The sequence below is a fragment of the Argiope bruennichi genome, chromosome 7 (genome assembly GCF_947563725.1).
Source record: "Argiope bruennichi chromosome 7, qqArgBrue1.1, whole genome shotgun sequence".
NCBI classification, from domain to species: domain Eukaryota; kingdom Metazoa; phylum Arthropoda; class Arachnida; order Araneae; family Araneidae; genus Argiope; species Argiope bruennichi.
This window is the reverse complement of record NC_079157.1, coordinates 47,164,255-47,188,051: the sequence shown is the minus strand read 5'-3', so window position 1 is coordinate 47,188,051 and position 23,797 is coordinate 47,164,255. Positions and strand designations below refer to the sequence as shown.

General features: G+C 31.0%; 1 protein-coding gene across 1 annotated transcript in view; it reads right to left on the bottom strand.

Moving 5' to 3' along the window:
- LOC129975363 (sodium/potassium/calcium exchanger 4-like) overlaps positions 1-22,660 on the bottom strand; it is a 110,983-nt gene extending 88,323 nt beyond the window's left edge. The window contains exon 1 of the mRNA XM_056088426.1: positions 22,594-22,660. The gene's annotated coding sequence lies outside the window, so the exon portion shown is untranslated. The remainder of the gene's footprint in view (positions 1-22,593) is intronic.
- Positions 22,661-23,797: the final 1,137 nt, after the last annotated feature.

Genomic DNA, 23,797 nt, shown 5'->3' with positions numbered 1-23,797 from the left:
TTCCATCTACATGCTTCTGTTATGTTATCTTTCTTAACGTATTGTGGCGGGTTGGTATGGGCGAGGATAGAACCTGGCACCTTGTGGTTCGCAGCCGAGTAACATGACCACGATACAAAAGCAATTGCTCGTGTGGCGTAGCTGTTAACAAGCTTATAAGCTTTCACCACAAACTCTCCCTCCAGTGAGTCGGAGGCGAGACGAATGATATGACTGTTGAGTGGTGATGTTTTATCTGTTGATTCTAATGTGCCTGTACCCATTTGAATAGCACCAAGCGTTATGGCGAGCGTATGTGGGTGAGTGGTTACTGCACTAAGTGAGTCTGACGACTTTGGGTTGCTGCGTCAAGTGAATCTGACGACTTTTTTTGGTTTTGATGTGGGTACATGGCGCCACAACAGCTGTACGTAAGTTGAAGGTTCATCATCATAGGTCCCCAATGTTGCGGATAGTTATGAATAAGGATAGAATCTGGGACCTTGTGGTTCGCAGCCCAGTAACATGACCACGATACAAAAGCAATTGCTTGCGTAGTGTAGCTGTTAACTGGCTTATAAGCTTTCACCACAGTATTAACTCATACTCCGACAACCAGACAGACAAACTTTCTTGGAATGAATTTCGTTCAAAATTTGATAAGCATCTACATTTTTTTTTTTTTTTTTTTTGGTACAGCACCTGAATCAAATTTTATCTATTTCAAAGTGATTTTGAATCATTGTGTTCACAGACATTATTCTAACTGGCGAAAATGGTCTCCTCGAAACTTTCTCACCACTTTCAAATGAAGGTCTTATATCCCCTTAGTGCCTTAAAATTCTGAACCCCGGGTAAAGCCGTGAATGCCTTGAGTGACACTGACTTACAATAGTTACGAAATACTGAACTTTGGAAGGAATCTAACATTATTGCTGAATCTACCAAGTAAATATGTATTTTTGAAGCATTTTTTTTCAATCGACTAAACCAAAATTTGACAAAAATACAATTGTAGTCATAAAATCACATAATGGTATTTCAGTTTTAAGTCAACGCGTTTAGAAGTTTTTGCGGTTACATGCATGGAAAAGAACAAATCGATAGTCGGTCAATATTTTATCAGATATGGTTCAAAATTTAATAAAAATCTATATTTTGGATTATAAATTGGTGTACCAAATATTATTTATTGAGCTTTATTTTAAAATTTATCGAGTTCATTTGAGCAGACAGACAGACGGACTTCTGAATGGATTTCGTTCTAAATTTAGGGAAAATCTGGCAATTTCGTCTAAAGTCCATATACCAAATTTCATTCGTCTAGCTTAAAACGTAAGTTAATGTGCCCAGAGATAGACGAATATAACGCAAAAAATGATGTGTTTTTTCGATGCCAGAGAGGTCTGCAAACTCTTCATCAAAATCTTATTTGGAAAATTTTGCCAAGTAAAATATTTACTCTTCGTACATTTTTACTGGGAGAAAATAAAAATAAAAATATTCTTAGGTAAGCATTTCAAATTTGTAGAATTTAAATTCCTACTAATTGGAAGGTATAGCCATTTGCTTCTTTCCAGTAACTCAGAAATTAAACATCTAGTTTCAACAAAGTAACTCTGCTGGCAACGTAAATACTTTCTCAACAGATTCCGAATTTTAGAAATAGAATGCAGGGCATGCACTTCCTTAACCCTTTTTCCCCTGGCTTTCGGTCTGCTCTTTCATCTCGAGTCGGCTTTGGGAATTGGGAACTTCCAGAGCAATCGCTGCTTCGCGAATTTTGGGGGGTAATTGAACAGTCTGCTCCAGTTCCAAGAGAGTAATTGTATTAAAATTCAAAGCTGCTTTCGGGGAAATAACGCTTTTCATAATACTGTTAGATGTAGAAGTGAAATCCCAACAAATTAAGATCGGATTCACTTTGTTAAAGTTTGGATGAAGATTGATGCAATTAAGTTCCTTTGATTTAACATTCTGATGAATTTTAACAAGAGTGGAAACTTTCAGTATCTTGATTTAGTGAAAGATTTTTATTTGGAATTGGAAATGCAAATTTCAAACATCTTTGTTTGACATGAAACGTACTGCTGATGCTTATCATTGAGAAAAAAAATGTCAACAGATTTACCATGCCGTTCTATTTAAGACGCCATGTAGCATAAATTATTTGTTGTGGAAACACTTATTGTCTATTTTGAAAGGTGAAAAAATATACCTCGAAGCAATTTTTCTCGGAATTTCAATTGGTTAAAAGTTGTTTGAAATTTTGATATTTCCAAAACAATTACATCGTAAATAATTTTTTTATGTCATCTTAAAGTTTAAAAAATTATATTTTTAATGATACCAATTTTTTTGAAGTATAGAGTCAATTTTTTGCGGTTTGTCGGTATCATGATACCCACAAATTTTCTAACACTAAAACTGTGTTATTTTAACTGTTTTACATAAATTTGGTGGGTACCTGCGGCTTTCCGTACGTTCTGTGTGTAAATGAGCTTTTCTAATGGAGACAGACCCTTAACATTATAGTAATGTTAAAAATGTAAATATGCGGTTCATCTAAATTCTAAATGTCGTGATATTGTAACTTTATTTAGTTATGTATCTTGTAAACTGCGCAGATAATAAACAAAATCGTCTTTCTATAGCTTTCAACAATGGAGGGAAATAACGCTATCAAATATTTGATAAAAAAATAAAAATGATTCAAATTTAAAATCAACAATGTAAGCTGTAATTGGAAATTAGGAAAAAAATATTTTAAAAAATGGCAATATTTAGCAGAACTCCTTACGATTATTAAATTGATATCATTAATGAAGATGTCATGTCCGCGATAGCACGGAAAGGGGGTGCAGTAGCTTCTGAGGGTAAAGACGCTTAAGCACTCGAGGGCAGAAGTCTGACTTCTAGCTCAAATGAAGATGACACTCACACTCACGCTTGCACAATCCCTTTTTTTTCTCGGGAGAGGGGGGTCTCTTTCACACACCTCACAGATAGAACACAGGGTAGAGAACAACCACCATGCCCGAACCAGGACTCGAATCCGAGACATTCAGATCACGGGGAAGACGCGCTACCCTTAGACCAAGTCGCCGGCAAAATTTTAATTATAAATTTAAAACTAGATGAGATTTTGGTATTTTTCCATTAAGATATAACGACACATTCGCTTGCACAACCCCTTTTCAGAGGAAGGCTCTTTCACACATCTCACAGATAGATCACAGATGAAGAACAACCATGCCCAAACCGGGATTCGAGCCTGGGACGCCCAGATCACTGGGAAGATGCGCTACTCCTATGCCAGGACGCCGGCTATTTATATCATTAAAAAGGCAATTTAAAATTCGAAACAATATAAAATTCATTTTCGTACGTTATTGCGGAAAATCGAAAAAATAATATTTAATTTTAATTAATTAAAATCCTATTTTAAATTTCAAAACAAAATCGCTCCGAAATGCGCATACCCCCCCCCTCCAAAGTATCTGCCGAATTTGATAGTTGTAGGTCAAACAATCTGAATTCATATTGTACCCTGTGTAAGGCCACAACGCGTTTAAATCTGGCACTGCGGTAATATTTTACAGGTTCTGTTAATTTGCATATAAAGCATTGTTGTAGCACCTCCTTTTCCCCTTGTGCAGAGAGCGCCCCCTTGTGGCGTTTTGCAGAAGACAACCAGTTGAACGGCAGACCTGCACCCTGAGGTCGATTTTTTTCCCTCATGCGCAATGCTTGCGCTAACACCGAATGCTTTCGACTGCAAACCGTGGAATCCCTCCACCATACTGCTTTTTAACCTAATTTTCTATGTGTGTCTATAGTAATAAGTGTTTGTGAATTTTGTAGTGTAGCTGTGTTTGTGAAGATTAAAAATAATGTATTTAAAACCGGGCAGTTCCTTAGAAAACCACAACACATCACTATAATGTTAACTTCCCCCTTTTTTTAATGAAGATCATTTAATCTATACTGAAGTCTAGAGTAAGGATAAGATGTAGTGATCTCTAGTTAGACATAATGCCGTTACAGATGCTTATGTAATATTAAATGCAAATTCTATTTGTTCATAGTCAGTTGAACTGAGTCTATACCATTAACAGGATCTGGGAATGTCTTAAATAGACATCTGTACTGGTACAGATTATCGTTTACCTGATTAGAATCATTCTATTCATTATCTATCTCGACTTCTGATGCTGATATTCCGTTTCAGGAATATTGTCAAAACCAGCCGCTGTGGTATATATTAGAAACCACAGGACCTGAACTGACAACCAGAAGCATGTCTGGAATGATGCTGACAAGTTTAGAAGCCTTCACTTCTAGGGTTTCAAAATGAAAGCATCTCGCCATTAAACAGGTCTTTCGCGTGGGCATTATATAAAGCACTAATTTAATCATGGCGCAGTATCTACTTCCTAAACCAATAGGGATAGGCGTATGTTTACAAGGGTCCGAAAGCATGTCAGATATTATATTTAATGTTGTTTTTATTAATTAAAATTTGTAAACATCTGAAAAAAACTAGAAAATCTCATTTTTATACAATTATCGGTACAATTATGTAGTATTTAATGAAATATAATAGACACATTCACCTTTCTTTCAAACAAAAACATTTCATCCCACTGAGCCCAGTTTCACCGAGATATGAAGATTATATCATTATTTTAAATGACTTCAATGGCAGTCTCGAGGAAGAATCGCCAGTGAACGCTTAAACTCGAATCTTCATTACTCGACCAGTTTTTGCCATAGAAATGCGGAACTTCTTCTAAAGTCTATGTGTCAAGATGTCTAACTGCTTAGAAATCAGCTGTTGAGCCATGATGAAGCAAATATCCCTGGATTTCCCTATATAGGGAAAATAATGAAAGTATTGTAAAAGAAAGCTTTTTGAAAGATATCTTTCTAAAGGAAATTGCAGGTAACATTAAATGGACAGAGTTTAAACCCAATAATTTAGCACCATTACTCCTTTACTTCTATGCATCATGTGGCTACTATCTGATTTATAACATACTTAGGTGCACATAATTTTCAAAAAAAATTAGACATTATATGGCATAAAAATAAAAGTAAAAAATTGCATATAGTAGGAATACAAATACAAAACAAGATTTTTTCATCTTTTCAACACACTTTTTCCATCGAACTTCAGTTGTATAATTTGCTGTCTTTTGTTTACTTAAATTTGAAGACATATTTCCAAATTATCGAGAAATTTTTAATTTGTTTATTTCAAGAAGTTTCAATAACACAACAAAAAAAGTTCTTTTATTTTATATTAAATTTTGAATCTTATTAAATACGCCTGTGTTTAGTTGTATCTTAGACATCATCAAGTCCGAACCAAAACGTTATTATTGAAAGAGTTATCACTTACTTTTCAAACTTGCAACTTTGCAAGGCAATTTTAATTAAATTAATTTGTTTAATAAAGCTTAAGTTTTCTTTCAAGTCAAGTTATGCTTTCTAAGATCACAATACTATAAATTTTACAATAATTATTTAAAAGCAGTTTTTATTAATTATAACTAAATTTTGTTAGTACAGTGAGACAAATACAAAGTCCCCAAGATTGAAAATTACTTCAATAATTAATAACTATTTGAAATCTAGCATTTGTAAAGAATGAATGATTCCTTTGATATTTTATAAACCCAAATCAGAATTAAAAAAATCTAAATTTTGATGTTTTTATAAATAAATGTTTAAATCGAGTAAGAAAATGAAATATATACCATCAACGGAATATATAATTGAATATATTAGCAATTTGCTTAATAATTTGAATTTTTTAAAGTTTTTAATATATTTTTGTTTTGGATTTATTGACGATTATTTTTAATTGAAATGCTGACTTCATAAAAATGTTTTATTTATTTATCGTTTTCACGCATTCTTTAAATCTTTATTACACAAGTCTGGACAATGCAATAAATCAAGAATTGCAAACGATTATTATTTTGTTGTCTAACATTTCCTTCATGTCTTGCAGAAATCATTTTTAACGCAAGACCGTTTTTGCTCGGTCAAATCTTCGCAGATAATAGATGAATTTTAAAAGATTCACATTTATCTTATCAAACATTTCAATTCTTCGATTTTTATTCAAAACTATTCTTTCCAAAATCCGCTTTAGATTTAAACGTATACAATCTTTTAGGATTTAGGATTACCAAAATGGAAACGTGTATTTCCCCAATTCATAAAAATATTCACGGAAATTGAGACACGGCAACATTTTTATTTTTGTCATAAATCTATCTACACTTTCTTACTGAGGCGCAAAGAGGTAAACGTGAGGCGCATGGAATCCTGGGACATCTTAACAAGATTACGAACCGCAAGGAAGATGGCGGCCTCTTTCTTTCTCTCTTTTTTATTCATTTCAAGAGCCTCTTGACGTTCGGTGTAAATTTCATCGAGTATCGTAAACAGGCTGAAGATTGATTTTACGTGAGATGGGGTTTTTCGATTGGTATGTAAGGGAGGGATGTCGTCTTCTTTGTTATTCCTTGATTTGCATTTTCTTTTCTTCAGAGGCAGATTATCAATGTGGGCTGTGTGGTTTTTATTTATGAAAAATTCCCCTCCGTTGTCAGATGGTTTGAGGGAAAATATGCTCTGTAATGCAAATGAAGGCTGTTTCGGAATATGTTGTGTCCCTGGTTATTGGGATGTTTTATTCAATGGTTTTCTTAGTTCTGAGATTTTCCTGAATAGATATAGCGGGGGTGTTGTTTGAATAGTGGCAACGGTAAGAATAACATGTGTGTTGGTTAACTATTTTCATGTCATAATAGTGACATGATGCCAGATGGGACGAGTTTAAAATTATTCATTTGACAATTTTCACTTATTCAAATTTTATTAAAATGCTTCTCGAAAAAAAAAAGTGTTTCCAAAAGGTTTATGAGATCACACAACTATGTGAGATCTCATTTCTTTAACGCAGGTATTTTCAAACTAAACACTGTGAATCACATTTTAGAAAATATACTTTATAGTGGCCTGCTTCATCTTTGAGTACTGGCAACAGAATTCATGCTTTCCGAGAATGGGTTTAGGGGACCAAAAGAAACTTTTGAGAAAAGAAAAAGTATTTAATATTAAATAAAATAATCGTTTACTCAAATGATAACGAACCGCTTCGAAATCATTGCATATGCAATTTGAATTGAATAAAGAAAAATAGATCCTGACTATATGGCCAGTTTTTGTGAGGGCTTGAAGATGTAACCTTAAGGGAAACTGCAAATTGAAGCAATAGGTGACGAGATAGCTGTATCATGAAAAAAGTCAGTTCTTTACATAGCGTTTTTTCTTTGAAAATTAGTTTATTTCTTCGTTTCTTATCATTCAACACGAGCCTCTCGTTTGCATATTGCGCTATTTTTTATTACGTTGCTATCACAGGGTTTGATGAAGATTATAAGCCTCCTTGAAATTCTAGCAAATTGTGGATAGAGATATATACGTTTGAGATCTTGCCGTAGACCACAAAAAAGGCCCTCATGATCCTCAGGTTTGGATACCCTGCCTTAAAGAGTAAATTTACTCATAGTATTTATATGAGGTTTTGATATCACTGAAAAATAATACAGCGGAAAAATCATCTACAATTAAGCATTTGGCGCAGTTTCAAAGGAAATTAGCAGATTTAAATAAAACGAGAATGAAAATTTAACTAAAAAAAGTATGAGAGAGTCATTCGATGCAAACTGGCTTACGATGCGAATTGCTTCATATAACTGTGTTTTATTAAGGAAATTTTTAAGATTTAATGAAAATCGAAACTATCTGAATGAACCTTAACTCTAGATTTAGCATATTAGTAGCTCTAACAGCATATTAGTAGTAGCCATGTTGGTTAAAAGTTATGTAGCTGGAGATTTTCGATTCAGCAGATTAGGCGGTTGCCTAAGCTAGCCCATCAACTTAGGAAACCGCAGTGGAAGCGGGCAGATCGATTGAAATTTTTATTAATCTAGTTGCCATAAAAGTAAATTTAAAAAATACAAATTCCATGAATCATAAAATATTAGGATAGTATTTATACTTTGCCAAGTTCTTACCACTTTCAATACATCCATTTATTGTCTTAGAAATACCAATAATCTGCCCAAAAGCAATTATGCACAAACGTGGAAACTGCGTAGCTATCAGTTATAATAAAAAAAAAATAAAAACATACATCATTAATATGCCTAAAATTTTTAAAAAAAATAGTTTAAAATAAATCACAAGCATGTTGATTAAGTTAGAAGCATAATGAAATATATTAAAGTGACACATTTATTAAAAGAGTGGCTTCTTAATGTGCATTGCCAATGACATCATAAAGTCTAGTAGGGTAGAGGAATATGAAACTAAGAAAGAAATTTATTCTAAAAACTGGTCTACTTTTAACCAGTATTATTTAAGGACTGTTCCACCTATGAGCTTTAGCAACGAATGTTTCTCTGTTATACGATAGTCTCTGGAAATTTCTTTTCAAGTAAAACTGTCCACTTCTGTACTTTCAAACTAAGCCAGACTTCTACAACATGTACTGCCTGAGTACACCGAGATAATTTTGATTTATTATTAACTTTTTAGACCATCTCTATGTGCACAAATACCTCCGAAACGTCTATGAATAAATTAGAATTCTTTAAAAGATCGTCTTTGGTAAAATCCAAACAATGAAAAATATGAGATGGAAATGCCTGGTCAGATTTGCACCAACGGTATTGTAGAAGAAAAGATTGTCGAAAGAGGTCTTCTTCCTGAATCTCGAACACTCCACTTATTTACAACCGTGATGGACAATGCAATATCTGATCTTGTAAAAGAATGATTTAGTGTAGTAGGGAAGGAACAACTTCAATTGCTCCAAAGACCTTACGTGCAGCCGACCATGCCGCAACCACTGAACAAAGCAATATCGATACTGCTCCAAAGATATAAAGGGAAGAAGTCAGACCTAGTTCTAGGTCCCTACTCATTTTAGCTGAGAAAAATGGCCTGGTCTTATGTGAAGACCATTTTGTATTCCTATAAAGTATAATAGAAGTTATCATGTACTTTGCTCATTACGCCCACGATACGTCAACCATCTAACTCTCCGACCCACCATGAAGGCACACGGATTTAAACCATAAAAACTGAATGACCGGACCGCCGCAACAGCAACATTGGCGGGAACTGTGGTTGAGTCCTAAGGGACGTCACCGGCCACGGTACAACCCTCCCCGAAGGAAGTACGTCCTGCCATCGATAGGAGGAGTCAGATCCCCCACCTATTAGTGTACCCTCCAGAGTGGTGAGATCCAACCACCACGCCGGAAGCATCTCATCCTCATTTCGAGGTGTCCCCCAGGGGGGGGGGGTTACGCCCATGATAAGGAAGCAGAGCTGGACTTTTCAGGGGCCAAGGACAAAATATGACCAACAACATCTTTATCACAAATCTCAGACTTATAAGCTTGGCTAAATATATTAAATGGAATTAGGACACCACCACGATTTGACGAACTTTTTCTGCAGTTGTGTTTAGAAATAGAAACAACAGCATTCTCTGTTGTGTACACCCCGTCGTCTATTGGATTCTGACTAATTGACTCAGAACCTCTCATGTTGTTTCATATCCATCCATACATTTAAATTAGCTCTGCTGGACCACATTCTTTACACACAGATATTAATTTAAAACAGGCCATATGAATGCTTGTAAATTCTATTGCAGATTTTTAGTTTTAACATTCACTGAAACCAATATATGATTTATCTGTAAAAACGAATCACAGCATTCTGGCTGAGGAAGATCCAGGGCCTCAGCGTCAGTAAACAACTGAAATCACAAATTAAAATGATAATTTAAAATTTTTTCTTGATTCAGAATTTATTTAACAATCATCAGTGAAGGCAGAGAGAGACGCAGACAAATGATTCGTGGTTCCTGAGGAGCACTGTTACCCACGATCGACTAAGACTTGGGACAGAATGCAATGGTTTGTACAGAAGTGGATAGTTTGAATAGAAATTTGAAGTGGTCAATAAAATCTTAAATCCACGATAGGTGCAAATTCTTTACGTGATGATAAGTCACACACGCAGTCCGTATGGTAAGAATTGTGACGACTCAGTTTCAACAGAACCAGTGAACATATATCCAGATTCCTAGATTAAAAATGTGTTGATACTTAAATGAGTCTTTAAATATTTATGTCTTATAAGTGTTAATTGCATGTAATAAATTTGAAAAGACATGAAAAAGTCTGGTACTAACTAGTATCTAAATTAGAAAAGAAGTGGTATATAAATTTAGAATCGTTTTAAAGCTCATTATTAGATTTTTTTTATATATTTTTTTCTGCATATACAACTTCATCTGATTATTTCTATTTTGGAGATAGTCTAAGATTTTAAACTCCGCCCATTAAAGACATATATTATACATATTTATATTAATCTAACATCAAAAGTGATCGTTTCAATATCATCTTGGAAGAAAATGCTTTTAATTTTCTATCCATTGTTTCGTTCCAAATAATAACAAATAAAGATCTTGAATAATGTAAATATTTTCAATCAAATTTGTATATCCAATAATTAAGTTTCATTAAGTTGTTTATTCAAAATCCATGCTTTTAATTTCTCCTTAAATATCGTGGGACTTTAATTAAGTCAATGTCAATATTTCTTTTTTCTGGAAACTAAAGAAAAAATATCGAGAAGCTATGAATAAGGGAAAGATTACATTTAATGCAAACAAAGTTTAAGCATCATATGTCATTTAACGAAGAACAATAAAAATAGTGATGTCATTATTATGAAGATGAAAGAACGTTGTTTATCAATTTGTAGCGTATTAATTTAATGAATTGTTTATCTAATCTCGGTTGTTTTCACTAAAATAGGTGAACGTCAATACATATGGCTTACAATCATATTTTATGTCATTGGAAGAATAACATCTGCTGCTTTTAGAGTGAATTTCGCCACTTGTATTTCTATTTATTACTGATGGAATTATTCTATTATATTTCATTAATTTTATAATTTAAAAGCAGAATTTAAAGAGAAAAATTTCGACTTTAGTTAGAATTATAAGCTTTTTTTATTGCCTTTTAACTGAGTGCTATTTTAACGAGGATTACACTCTTATTTTACAAAAAGATAATTAAAATTTTCTTTATATTTTCTATTCACAGGAGGCTAAATTGGATTATATATATGTAATGATATTTTAAAATCTATTTAAATCTTAATTAATTTCCTAATTTTTATATGAAATTAGCTCATATTAACTCCATTTTAAAGTGGTCTTTTATTTCCTGATCCATTTCCACTTTTTATTTAATTACTTTTAACACGCACTTTATAAAACTGTTTACTTCAGCATCTTCCTACGCTCCAAGAGAAGGAATCCTTAATGCTTACTGCATTCTTTTAAAGATACCTAAATTTCCCTTTCCTAAGACTACACGTGTGAAAGAAATCCCTGTCAAAATCTCATAGTAAAATCACCAAAAGGAAAAATTGTGGTCTCTTTTGCTCTTCTGTTCTCGTATAACGATGTAAACGGAATTCAGCTTATATCGCCTCTTCCTTGTTCAAAATATGCCTCTCATGATGATATAAATCAAGGTTTAAAAATTTCAAAAATGATGTTCCTTTATTAAACTCTACGCATTTATTAATGAATATCGTGTTTCGCTAAAAATTACACCTCAGTCTTATATTAACTTTTATTACAATGGATGCATTGTGAGATATTATTTCAAAAAATTAAAATTCTTTCCCGCGAAAAAAACGCAGCTTACACTTCTTATTGTGAATGATATTTCATTATTATGATACTTTGATTCCTTTTGTGATATTATTGTTTTAGAGCAAAGACAAACACTTGAATATCAGATCAGCGAACAGCGAAATTTTTGGCTGTTTTATTCAACAATCGATAGGCGATATCTTCAAACTCGGGAAGCAATGTTTTTCTTAATCATAATTCCCTGATATCATGGTTTCCTTTTCTTAGCACTGTCTCGTCCATCTGTTGAGTGAAGTCATCGCTATTTTCGAACTATCCGATGATCCGGGGTTTTTTTTCCCCCCATCTTTGCCGAAAGTATATTTCTGGCAACGATCCCATCTTGTACTTAATCACAGATGTGGATTTCCGAATAGTCAATTACCCAGAATCCGCAGAAGGTTGATTAAAAAATGTTATTAGACTAATTACCAAATCAATAAATTTACAAGAAAAACTCAACTCTATGAATTATAAATATTAGGATCAATGTGTGTTTAATTTGAATTATTAAAAAAATTAAAGTCTGCTGCCTCGTGCACACGATCTTATTCATTCGGAAACATATCAGACTCGGAAAAATATCTGATTTCCGTTTCGTTGGTTACATTTCACATATCAGAATGAAGAAAAACTTTAGTTCGTGCACGCAAGCTTATTCACATCAGACTCAGTAACACAAAAGACTTACGGTTCGCTGGTTAAAAATCTAATCAATTTCTTATTTATATTGTTTTGTAATATCAGTTATTCATTTACCATTTTATTACACTGGACAGGTTTTGTAAAATAGTAATTTTTAAAGTAATATTTATTTGTTCATCATTTTTACAGCGTTCCATAACTGTTAAATTCTTTTATTTGCTTATATAATTATTAGTTTTTAAGCAATTCAATTAATTAATTCATTATTTTTTTTCCTGATATACATATTAAATAAATAAAAGTAAGTATGCTTTCATAAAGTTATTATAATAAAGAACGGAAAGAACAGTTGAACGAAAGAATAAAGGACAAGTTGATTGAGTTACGAATACGTTCAAATATTAAAGGAAATTGACTTTATATTTACCGAGGAGCCTCATAATATGCAACATTTGGGGTCAAGAAAATACTTAAATTCACTTCTTGTTGAAATGTGTTATTTTATGTGCTCCCCTTTTCCGAAGAAAAAATTATTACTACATTAAAATTCATTGAATACTGAAAATTCCTTTTAGTCTTAGTTACATCTGTTATTTTGGTTTCTTAAAAAAATTGTATACTAAAAATTTTTATTAGACGTGGCAAGGTCTGTTATTTTATTTCCTTTATATTGAATACTGAAAATTCTTATTAGCCATAGTTCCATCTGCAGTTGTATTTTCTGTAAATCCATCGAATATTAAAAGTTTTTCTTAATCAATGGCACGTCTTTTATTTGTCGAATACACATTCATGTTGTACATAGATTGCTGAACTATTTTTCAGACAGAAAGTAGATCTCTATCTAAAGTGGTGCTGTCAGTGGTACTGCGCATGCTTGGTAAAATTCGACTGTCGGCTGCACTATTAAAAGCTCTTTAGTAGTTGTGAAACTCGAAAAATTCGATCATTCATTGCAGGCATACAAAATTTCAGGTTGAAGTATGCTTAAAAATGTAAAAAACAATTGCAATTAAATTTAAACTAAAATATGATAAAAACGCTTTGGAAACATACCGATTGATGAAAAAAACTTAAGATGAATTTTATTCTAGTCACTTATTTTCCCAAGAGACAAATTTTCTTTTGGATGGAAAAGACCTGTTGAAGCATAATAAGCATACCGATGTCCAATGCCCAATGATCGTGAAGGCTGAAAATATTGGAAGCGTGCCCCATTTTGCCATGAAAATTCGTTGTTCATCTCATGTAAATTATGTAAGAATCTTTAAAGGTCAACAAAAAATGATTCGAGCCATTCTGAATTAAGATATTTGGGCAAAATTGAAATATGTGCTAAATATATTCATAAATTTTAACTAATGGACCAAAAAAATCAGTGAAAAATGAAAATTGTACAGATGTAATTTGAGCAGCAGTAACTGTTTCGAAACTTTTTGACATTGATGTTACAAATGATGAAACACGATATTTTTAATATGATCCTAAAATGAAAGGACATAGTCGAAGTAAAAAAGTACTAAAACCAAACAAGAGAAAAATTCTATCCAAAATCAAAATAAATCCATGCATTCTCGATAACAAGAAAACTATTCGCAAAAATGTTTTTCAAAAGGGCATAAAATTCCTGATGAGCATTGTTTAAAAGCTTTGAAATATCTGACACCCAGAATTCGTCACATTGTCTAGAATATGGGATGAAAGCATAATGTGCATGTAGAATAATAATGACATCAGTCGCGATTCATTTATTTCTTGTAGAGTTTTAGACATTAACATTCATGTGTTGAATCATTCACATCATTCACCTGATTTAGCTCTCTGTGATTACTCTTGATTCAGAAGCTTAAATCGAAAATGAAAGGTTAATATATTGATGATGTTTTGATCATACAAAGAGCTCGAATCTTTTGGACTGAACTCCGATGTGTAGAGCTCCGACGTGTACTGACTGAACAAGAGGAAACATTCCAATAATAATAATAAAATAGCTGTAATAAGTGCATTGAATTCTGAAGAGTTTAATGTAAATAAAAAGACAAAAAAAATAATAATTTCCTCTTTATATCTATTTTACAAATTAGGTCTTTGATACAAGGAATGCTTGTAACTCATTCTACAGCAAATATTGTGTTTCTACAGCTGAGGATTTTAGATTAGAAAGAATTTCAGGAATAGGACTGATATTGCAAGCATCCTGTAAAATCGTGCTGGGTATAATTCTTGATCAGATCCTTCTTTTAGCTAAATACAATTGTTCATAAAATAAGAATTAATCTTAAACATTCCTTTCACATTTTAAGAACAAGAATTCATGTATATTCTTGATGGACAGTGGAAATAAATTATTTAAAATGTTTAATTTCTGTATAATAATATGATTTAATTAAGAGTAATTAAAATATTCCATTGTATATAAAATTAACATAATAATTTTTGAAATGATGTTTCTTTTGATTTCAAATATTCAATCTGTTGAAATAATTTGTGGTTATTTCTTTCAATTTATACAACGAATACACTGTCTTCTATTGATGCTATGTTTATTTTGAGTAAAAGATAATAATAAAAAAAATCAGCATGCTATAATTAACAGAATTATTTGATAATATGAGAAGCTGGATAATATAGTTCCTAAAAATCCATTTGTTTAGAATAGGCAATAAATAAGAATGAAATTCTAAATATTTTAATTTATTTCAATGCTGTCAATGAGAATTGGAAGCAGGATACTATCGTCTGATTTAGCATTTTTTTTTTTTTTTTTTGTAATTTTTTTATACTTTTATTATACTAGTGATATATTTATAAATGATTCATAAAGAATTAAAATTGTTTGGCTAAACATTTTAGTTAGAACTTTAATATATGCATAGAAATCAATACAAATTTCGATACAATACATAGAAATTAATATACGGAATTTAAACACAAATTTAAAATATACTTAAACTACATTGTCTCAGGGAAGATATTTTAACAAATCTTAAGTTCTGAAATAGCATAAACAAATTTTAGGAAATTCTTAGAAAATGAATAGTTTAATTCAAAAACTTATAGAAAATTCTCTGAATCTTTTTATGAGATTTTCTGCCATTTTTATATCTGTTTTTATTTACATAAGGAAAAGCCAGGGTAAAATATTATTTTTATTAATATTTTCAATAAAGCCCTTTTGAAAACTCGTAGGTTTTGAAGTATTTCTCAATGTTTTTATAATTTCCTTTTAAAGTTTATTACATTTTCCGGGATTGTGATTGTCACCGACTTTCTTGGAAATCTGCTATTCAAATACTTTTTCCCCTAAAAAAAAATTAAAAGGCGGATTCCGAGCGTAGCCATATGCATTCAAATGAAACAACAAATGGTTGAAAAATTCACATTCTAGAGAATTATAACACTAATTTTAAAATAAGATTATATATTCTTTAAATCTTTGAAATATATACAAAAGATTATACTTTTTGCATGTATTTTATTTTTCCATTCTACATATAAAAATTCTTCATTGAATAATAAATTTAATGAAGCATTCTATGTTCGAATGACGTCAATAGGCCATCTTAGAAAATTTTATTTGAAATTTTATAATCTAATTAAATTTACTTCGATATGAATAAGAAACTTGCGATTTAAGCGAATTCCCATAAGAAATATTTGAATATATAAAGCTCATTAAATTTTCAGATTTAATCGAAATTTCTCGGAAATACTTTTTTATATGATCTTTGGGAATTCAGACCATGTTCTTTTTACGTTTTTTTTATAAGATTCAGTTTATTCTTTTTCGTTCTATTATTCTATGGTAATATTGTAATTTGTATTTTGTCTTTCTCTACAAATATCTTTGTGAATAACAATGAAAATAATTTGATTCCTCGAAAATTAATCCTTGCGAAATTCTTTTTGTAATTCTGATATTAAATGCCAGAAATGTTAAATGAAAGAAAATAATTCCAAACGATTTTGATTAAAACTCAATTATTCATTTAGAAAAAGTGATTACCGGAATTCCTTTTCAGAATCGTTTGTTATAATCTCATAATAAATTAATGACTTCATTTCCATTAAAAGGCACTTCTTTTCGAGAAAATAAAATGGTATAATTTGATGATTTCTAACGGCTATTGTTTTCATTGTGTATTTGTGTAATGAAAAGCCTCTTTCAGAATACTGAAAAAAATCGGAATTTGAAAACAATTTGCTTTTTTCTTAACGCACCTTTCAATAAATAGATAAATGAAACTTAACTTCCAAATGAATTTTTTTTTCTGATGCTCATTTTTTGCTCAAAGAAAAAACGTATTTTTTCGTGAGATCAATTCATAGAACGTGAATTTGCTATAAAAATGTAATCATGCGTTTAACTAACTTATTTTGTTATTATTAAAAATAATCTGTCTTTAGCGACCAGCTTATTTTACGGAATTAATGGTTGCTAAAATTTTAAAAATATTTTATGTAGTTTTCTCTTAACGGTTTCTTGAATAACGAAATTTTAAACTTTAAACTTTGATAAACATGTACGACGTATTATACGATAAACTTCACAAAACTCTATTCTTTACAATCTATATCTCCCTAATCTTCCATCATCACACCTAAAACTTGATCTTTAATTCGAAATAGAATTGCTTGAATTTCAAATAATATAATTATTTTCTTGAGTTAATTATTTATTAATTGACACCCTTTAAACATTTCACATCATTGCTTACTTACGACTTTATACTTTAATTGTAAGGATAAATTAAATACTAAAAGTTCATTAAAAAGTAGTTTAAATGCGAAATCTACTCATTATAACAATGTCATAATTTTATACCTATAACATAAACAATGGGGAAAAATTCCAGATTGAAATATTTAAACAACAATGAAAAAGATATGAGTTTTTTTCATAACATTGAAATACTTTTTACAAAATAGGCTTAAATCTAATTTTAAAAAATTAATTAAGAATAAATAAAAGACTTCACAGCAATTAAAAGAGGCATAATTTTGAATATATTATTTTGAATTCTAAGATGATGTAAAAATTATTTTTGTATTTAGATAATATCATTGGAAAATTTCAGAATTTTGCTTAGTTTTTAATTAACAGAAATTATTATGAAAATTAAAAAAAAAAAATCACCCCGAATCCATACTCCAATGTATTCAGTACCAAGTTAAACAGCTCTAGGCCAAATGGTATGGTCTGTACAGTACCAATACACACATAGGCAGGCACACATTCATCTTTAATAATAGCAGATATTCATAACAACTAAAAATGTTTTCTGTAAATTATGAAAAATGTTCATTATTACTAAAACAATTATTACTAAAAATGTTTTCTAATGTTCATTATGAATCTTTATTGTTTAAAATTGTTAAAAATAAGTTCATTATTATTATCATAAGCTATTTATTATATAAAGTATTATCATTAAATTAATTTATAGCTATAAAAATAAAGCTTAATATTGTTAAAAATGTTTTCTGTATATTATGAACAATGTTCATTATTACTAAAAATGTTTTCTAATGTTCATTATGAACACTTTATTGTTTAAAATTTTTTTAAATAAGTTTATTATTATTATTATTATAAGTTAGTTATTATATAAAGTATTATTATTATATAAGTTTATAGCTATAAAAATAAATCTTAATATTGTTAAAAATGCTTTCTGTATATTATGAACAATATTCATTATTACTAAAACAATTATCACTAAAAATGTTTTCGAATGTTCATTATGAATACTTTATTGTTTAAAATTGTTAAAAATAAGCTTTTTATTATTATTAAAGTATCATTATTATATAAGTTTATAACCATAAAAATAAAGCTTATTATTGTTGAAAATGTTATGTGTATATTATGAACAATGATTATTATTATTAAAACAATTATTACTAAAAATGTTTTCAAATGTTCATTATGGACACTGTATTTTTACTGCAAACATGCATTCAAAGATGTCTCATTCTAATTCATAGGAGTATTTGGGATCTTACTGAAAGTGAAATTTTAAAAAAAAATTGTCATTTTAAGAATGTTTTCATAAATTATTTCATTAGAATGTTTACTTATTATCATGGAAATTGCTTCATATTTTTTTAAATATTTGAATGTTATTGAGTTTCCAAATAATGCTTTAAATTTAATATTTCGTGATTTTATAAATAATTAAATGTAAAAAAGAATCTTGCATTGAAAAAGGAAAAGTAGAAAATTTCACCGTTTATTCATTTTCCTTTCTCTTCGAAATATTACTAATAAAACTATTCTTCAATGTTTAGTTCAAAATTTGACAGAATTCTACAAATTCCGTCGTAATTCCATACATGAAATTTCAGCCGTAAAGCTTAAAGCTGCTTTAAGCTATCGTGTTCGCAGAAAAGTACACATAATACCAAAAATGTGTTTTTCGAACTGAGAGGGGAGTTAATTGAAACGTAAAGATTCGTCAAAATCTCGAATACAAATTTTTGACGATTGTATTACTCCCTCTATACATCGTATACGCGAAAATAAAAAGCAAAATTATTATCAACAAATTGTAAAATACATAAATATATCTAGACGAAACATATGTCAGATCATTTGTTTGGTGCATGGCATTAAAATAAATACGTTGCCTTTTCAGGAAAAATCATCTTTGATCAGACGGACATCTTTGACCCTTTTGAAATAAATTAAATATTCACACATTTAATCTCAGTAAAGGTGTTTATTTAATACTTCTTCAGCTTTTTTTGTGATTTTTATTTCCAATAATTTCATTTTTTTAATTATTGACAGACGATTTATTTCATAAATGATGTTGAACTGTTTATAAAAGAATGCCTTAGTTTTATAATTGACAGGAACATCTGGAATTAACCACCTGTTTTCCCCCCACGCTTCATGAAGTTTATCCATGAAAATTATTAAACAAGATGCGTGTTGTGTGAATTGAAATAAATTATAACGAGAAAAATGTTTTTAATTCTTCCTTGCTTGATTTATCTTTCTCATCAGATCATTTATGTCTATAGTAATAATAAATAAGGGATTTCTGGCGATTCTTTTAAACTAAATTATTGCTGTTATTTAAAAATAACCGTTATAAATTTTGAGAATTTCTTAAATCCAATCCGTCATTTCAAATATTTACTTCTTCTTTACAGTGAAGGATAATGTCAAATTTGTTTTCGAAATGTTAAAAATCTTTCCTTTAATTTAATGAGAAATTTTTAAAATAATGAGTAAGAATTTTAAAATTTATGTTAATAGAGTTTGAAATCGGCTATTTTTTTTCGCAGAGATATTTCTTAAAATATTCTTAATCCTTTAGCGCCGACTGTCACGTATACGTTCCAGCAAGAAATGCACTCCTTTTTCGGCTGACACGCAAGTGTGCCAGAGCGCTTTCTCGTTATCCCCCCCCCCTCCCGGCCGTTACACATTTGTGCCAGCGTCCTGGAACGTTTTAAAAACTATAACTTTTGGCACAAGATGGCATTGTATGTCCATATGGTTTCAGATACATGTAGATTTGACCTTCTACTCAAAATGAAAGCAGCATGACTCACATACACGTGGTTTTTGATTATATAAGGGGAAAGGAATGTTTCCGAATCGCATGCTTTATGACAGCTCTTGAAATTCGCACGAGGTATTTGTTTATAATAAGCAGGGGAGTTTTATTTTCGCTACAGCGTTGGATATTTCGGTTTGTAGTCTAGTATTTAGTGCATAATTAGATCTTGTAGATGTGAATTTTTTTTCTTTTTACTGTTAGAATGTCGAAACATCAAAAAAGTTTAACTGAACTTGAAATAGCAGAAATGATGCAAAATATTTCGAATATTGATTCTGAAACAGATTCGGATAGTAGTGATAGTGACACTATAATTTATTACAGAACATTATTAAGCAATGCGTTGATATTTCGGAAATTTTATGGATTTAGGCTTAAGAGCAATAGGCATTGAACAGACACCCACGAAAGAGACTGCCGGCCTCAGGATAAGAGCGAGTTTGTGCTTTCCGTCGAGAAAGGGTTAATGCATTTTTCAAGCATTTGATTTTATTTAGGACCCTAAACACCATGTATTGTAGACAATTAACGTAACGCAATTATAAGTGCATAAAGAATAACTTTTTTATATTTGCAAAAAATGGTGCGGCTGTGTCTCTCTACAGTGTATTCGCGCAGTGTAGTATACATACTTTTGAGTAGATGAAAGCATCTTTATCCTTTATTTAACTCTTTTCATCATACTCCCAACGCATGGACCGGAATTTTCAGTAACAATATTTTCTACTCTTAGATAGAGGCCTTTCTCTAGTTTTCGAAATATTCTTTTCTATAACCGCATCCCATTCTTAAAAAAGAAGACTCGGAAGACTTATACTAATGATATGAGAAATTATTGTCTAGACCGAATTCAAAGCAGTCTATCTTATTGTCTAGTTCCAATTTATTACACAGATGTTGATCAATTTAACTGGCTTGCTCAGAGTCTGGATCTCAATTTTATAAGACGCCTGTGGGTTTAAATGGAGCAATAAATTCGGTTTCAATACAATCTTTCACATCAATGACGTGACTTTCTAATTCTTTTATTATAATGGAGATAAATATCTCCTGAAATATTCCAAGAACTTTCGTCAAAGTATTGCAGCCGTTGTTTCAATAAATGGTAGTACATATTAATAATTGACATATCTGGAAGTTGAGAAAAGCGTAATAGTATCCGAATGCTTTTCATTGTATTTTAAGTCAAGTTATATAATGTTAGAATATTTTTGAAAATAATATTTATTAATATGACAGCATGTTCTTTTATTTATGATATATAATTTGCTGAAACCTGTAATATCAGTAAATCTATAAACTACCTATAAACAATCTCCATATTTATGAAATTAATCTGATTAATTTATAAACTTGGAGGAGTATTTAACCTCCTTCTAACTTTTTATATAATTTTAAAAAACTACTGGAAGATTCAAGTTTAAGGAAAATTTTTAAAAATCACCTGTAAATTAGCTTTCCTTCGAGAGGAATTAAAACTTAGTTCACTGCAGCATTGATATCTTTTTGAATCTTAATAGTGTTTGACTGAAAATTTCATAGAAGTTGCCTACATGTCTGGATTTGGAATTTTAAAAGAAAAAATATTTTACATTTCGAGCACGCGTATCTAAAATTTATTTACTAACAATACTCATATTTCCTCAAACATAAACTATATTATATCTTACTATCATTTTAATGAAATTTTCCAAATTTGATATAAAGTTTTAATTGTTATTTGTTATGTATTCTGAGAACTTCGTGTAATTTGGTTGAAAACTCTATAATTTGGAATACATACAAATACAAATACAATGGAATACAAACTATTTTTTTTTACAAAAATGAATGTTAAATGTATGAAATAGAACTCATTTAAATAATTAAAAAAACTCATAATTCAAAATATGGCATCGAAATTAGTTAATTTCAATTATTTCGAATCAGAATAGTTATAAGTAAGCTAAATGTTTGTTAAAAGAGAGTTACAAGTGTTTTCTACAGCAAATAAAACTATTATTGAAAATATCTGATCATTATCTGCTTTCTATTAATGGTACTGAACTAAAATTATTTTTTTAATTAGTTTATATTTGGTTTCCTACATAGACTCCTGATCGAATCTTCACAATAAAACGTGAGTCCAAATATATTTTTTTATGTGGTAAGTGTGTGGTTAACAGTGTAAAGACAGTTCACCTATATTTTCTGGAGATATTTGGAAAGTACGTAAATTGGACAGTGCCTTTATACTTTTGATCGCATATCGTAATATTTTATTTGAGTTACCTATTGCTTTCCTACAATATTAATATCATTATTGAAAAGAGAAATTTACAATTTCTCAATAGACGTCAGGGCAATAAACTCTGACCTTGGCGAAGAATTTGAGGGCTTTTCCGTCAAAATTGAAGGTTCTAGAAAGTAAAAGAATTAGAGAGTAATCCCTATTAGGTAACCGAGATCTATGGATTCTTCTACAGTGTTGTTTGCAATACATTGTTGATGAGTATATTTAAAATGCCGTTTGGAAAAGTTTGTAAAACAAACTACATAAATTCCTATTTCCGAATCAAAAAATAATCAGGAAATTACCTGGAGGAGTGCATTCTTCCTCTATCGGAGTAGCCGTAGGCTCGCTAACATTACTCTTTCCAGTAGAAGTTGGTACCAGCTTTGGTGGAATTTGATCCAATTTATGCCACACATTAGGACTGGTCGGATCCTTTCTGGGTCTGGCTGTTGTGGCCGGTACTGCCTGGTGATTGCCTATTTCTTCCTCACCTGGTGGAAGTTTGACGTGATGCGATTCCATTGAATTAGTTTTCTGACTGCCTCCATCTGCTGGCTTGCCGGTTTCCTCTGCAGGTGCTTTCAAGGTCGGCAGTTTCGGTTTTCGGTTGTGGCCACGTGGTCTTGTTGGTTCGATCTGGCTCGGTTTCGAATCCAAACCTTTGGATGGTCTTTCCCCTTCTTCTCCTTCTTCTTCCTTGGGGCTAATTGTTATTTCTTGGACAACGGTAGAGGATGTTGATGAAGGATGGCGTGGCTTTGGTGGACGTTTGGAGTGGAGACTGTCGAAGTATTCATCGAATTCGGGAGTTGAGTCTTCGGTGTCTTCATTGTCGTCGCTCGAAGTGGTAGGTCCTTTAAGACCAGCATCTTGTAAAAGACGCCTTCGTTTTAAGCTCGTTTCTAGCTCCTTTTGTTTAGAATTGTGCCCTGGGAAAAGAAAAATAAGGTCAGCTGTGAACATTTTGAAAGCATTTTAACACATTAATGTACTTCGAGATGGATTTCTTAGCTCTATGCAGCAGTCGGGTGAGATTTTAAATCATTTGGTTACCAAACAAATAGTCATGTACTATTATATATTTTACTGCTAAATAATATAACCTGAAACTAGAAGAAAGGTGTGCAATGTGATCAGACTTCAGGATTGGTCGTAGGAATCTCAAATTTCAACAAATTGGAAAAGAACCGGAAAATGAAACATATACTTTGTATGGTTACCGAAACCGTCCAGCGAATGAAAGATGATAATTCTGCAAGCTTAATAACGAATAACGACATTTTACTCCGCAAGAAAATCCAAAACACAATCAAAAAATACATCCGGAACTTACACAAAACCAGCACTGGAAGAAATCAACAACAAATATCCAACAGCAAATTGGTTTTTATATAACAGCAGCACATTAGCACTCAAAGAACCGCTAGAATTTCATTTCGTGATTATTACTCCAAAAATAGAATTAATGCTCGTGTGACCGTCCCCACTTATCTGGTCTCCGTAACA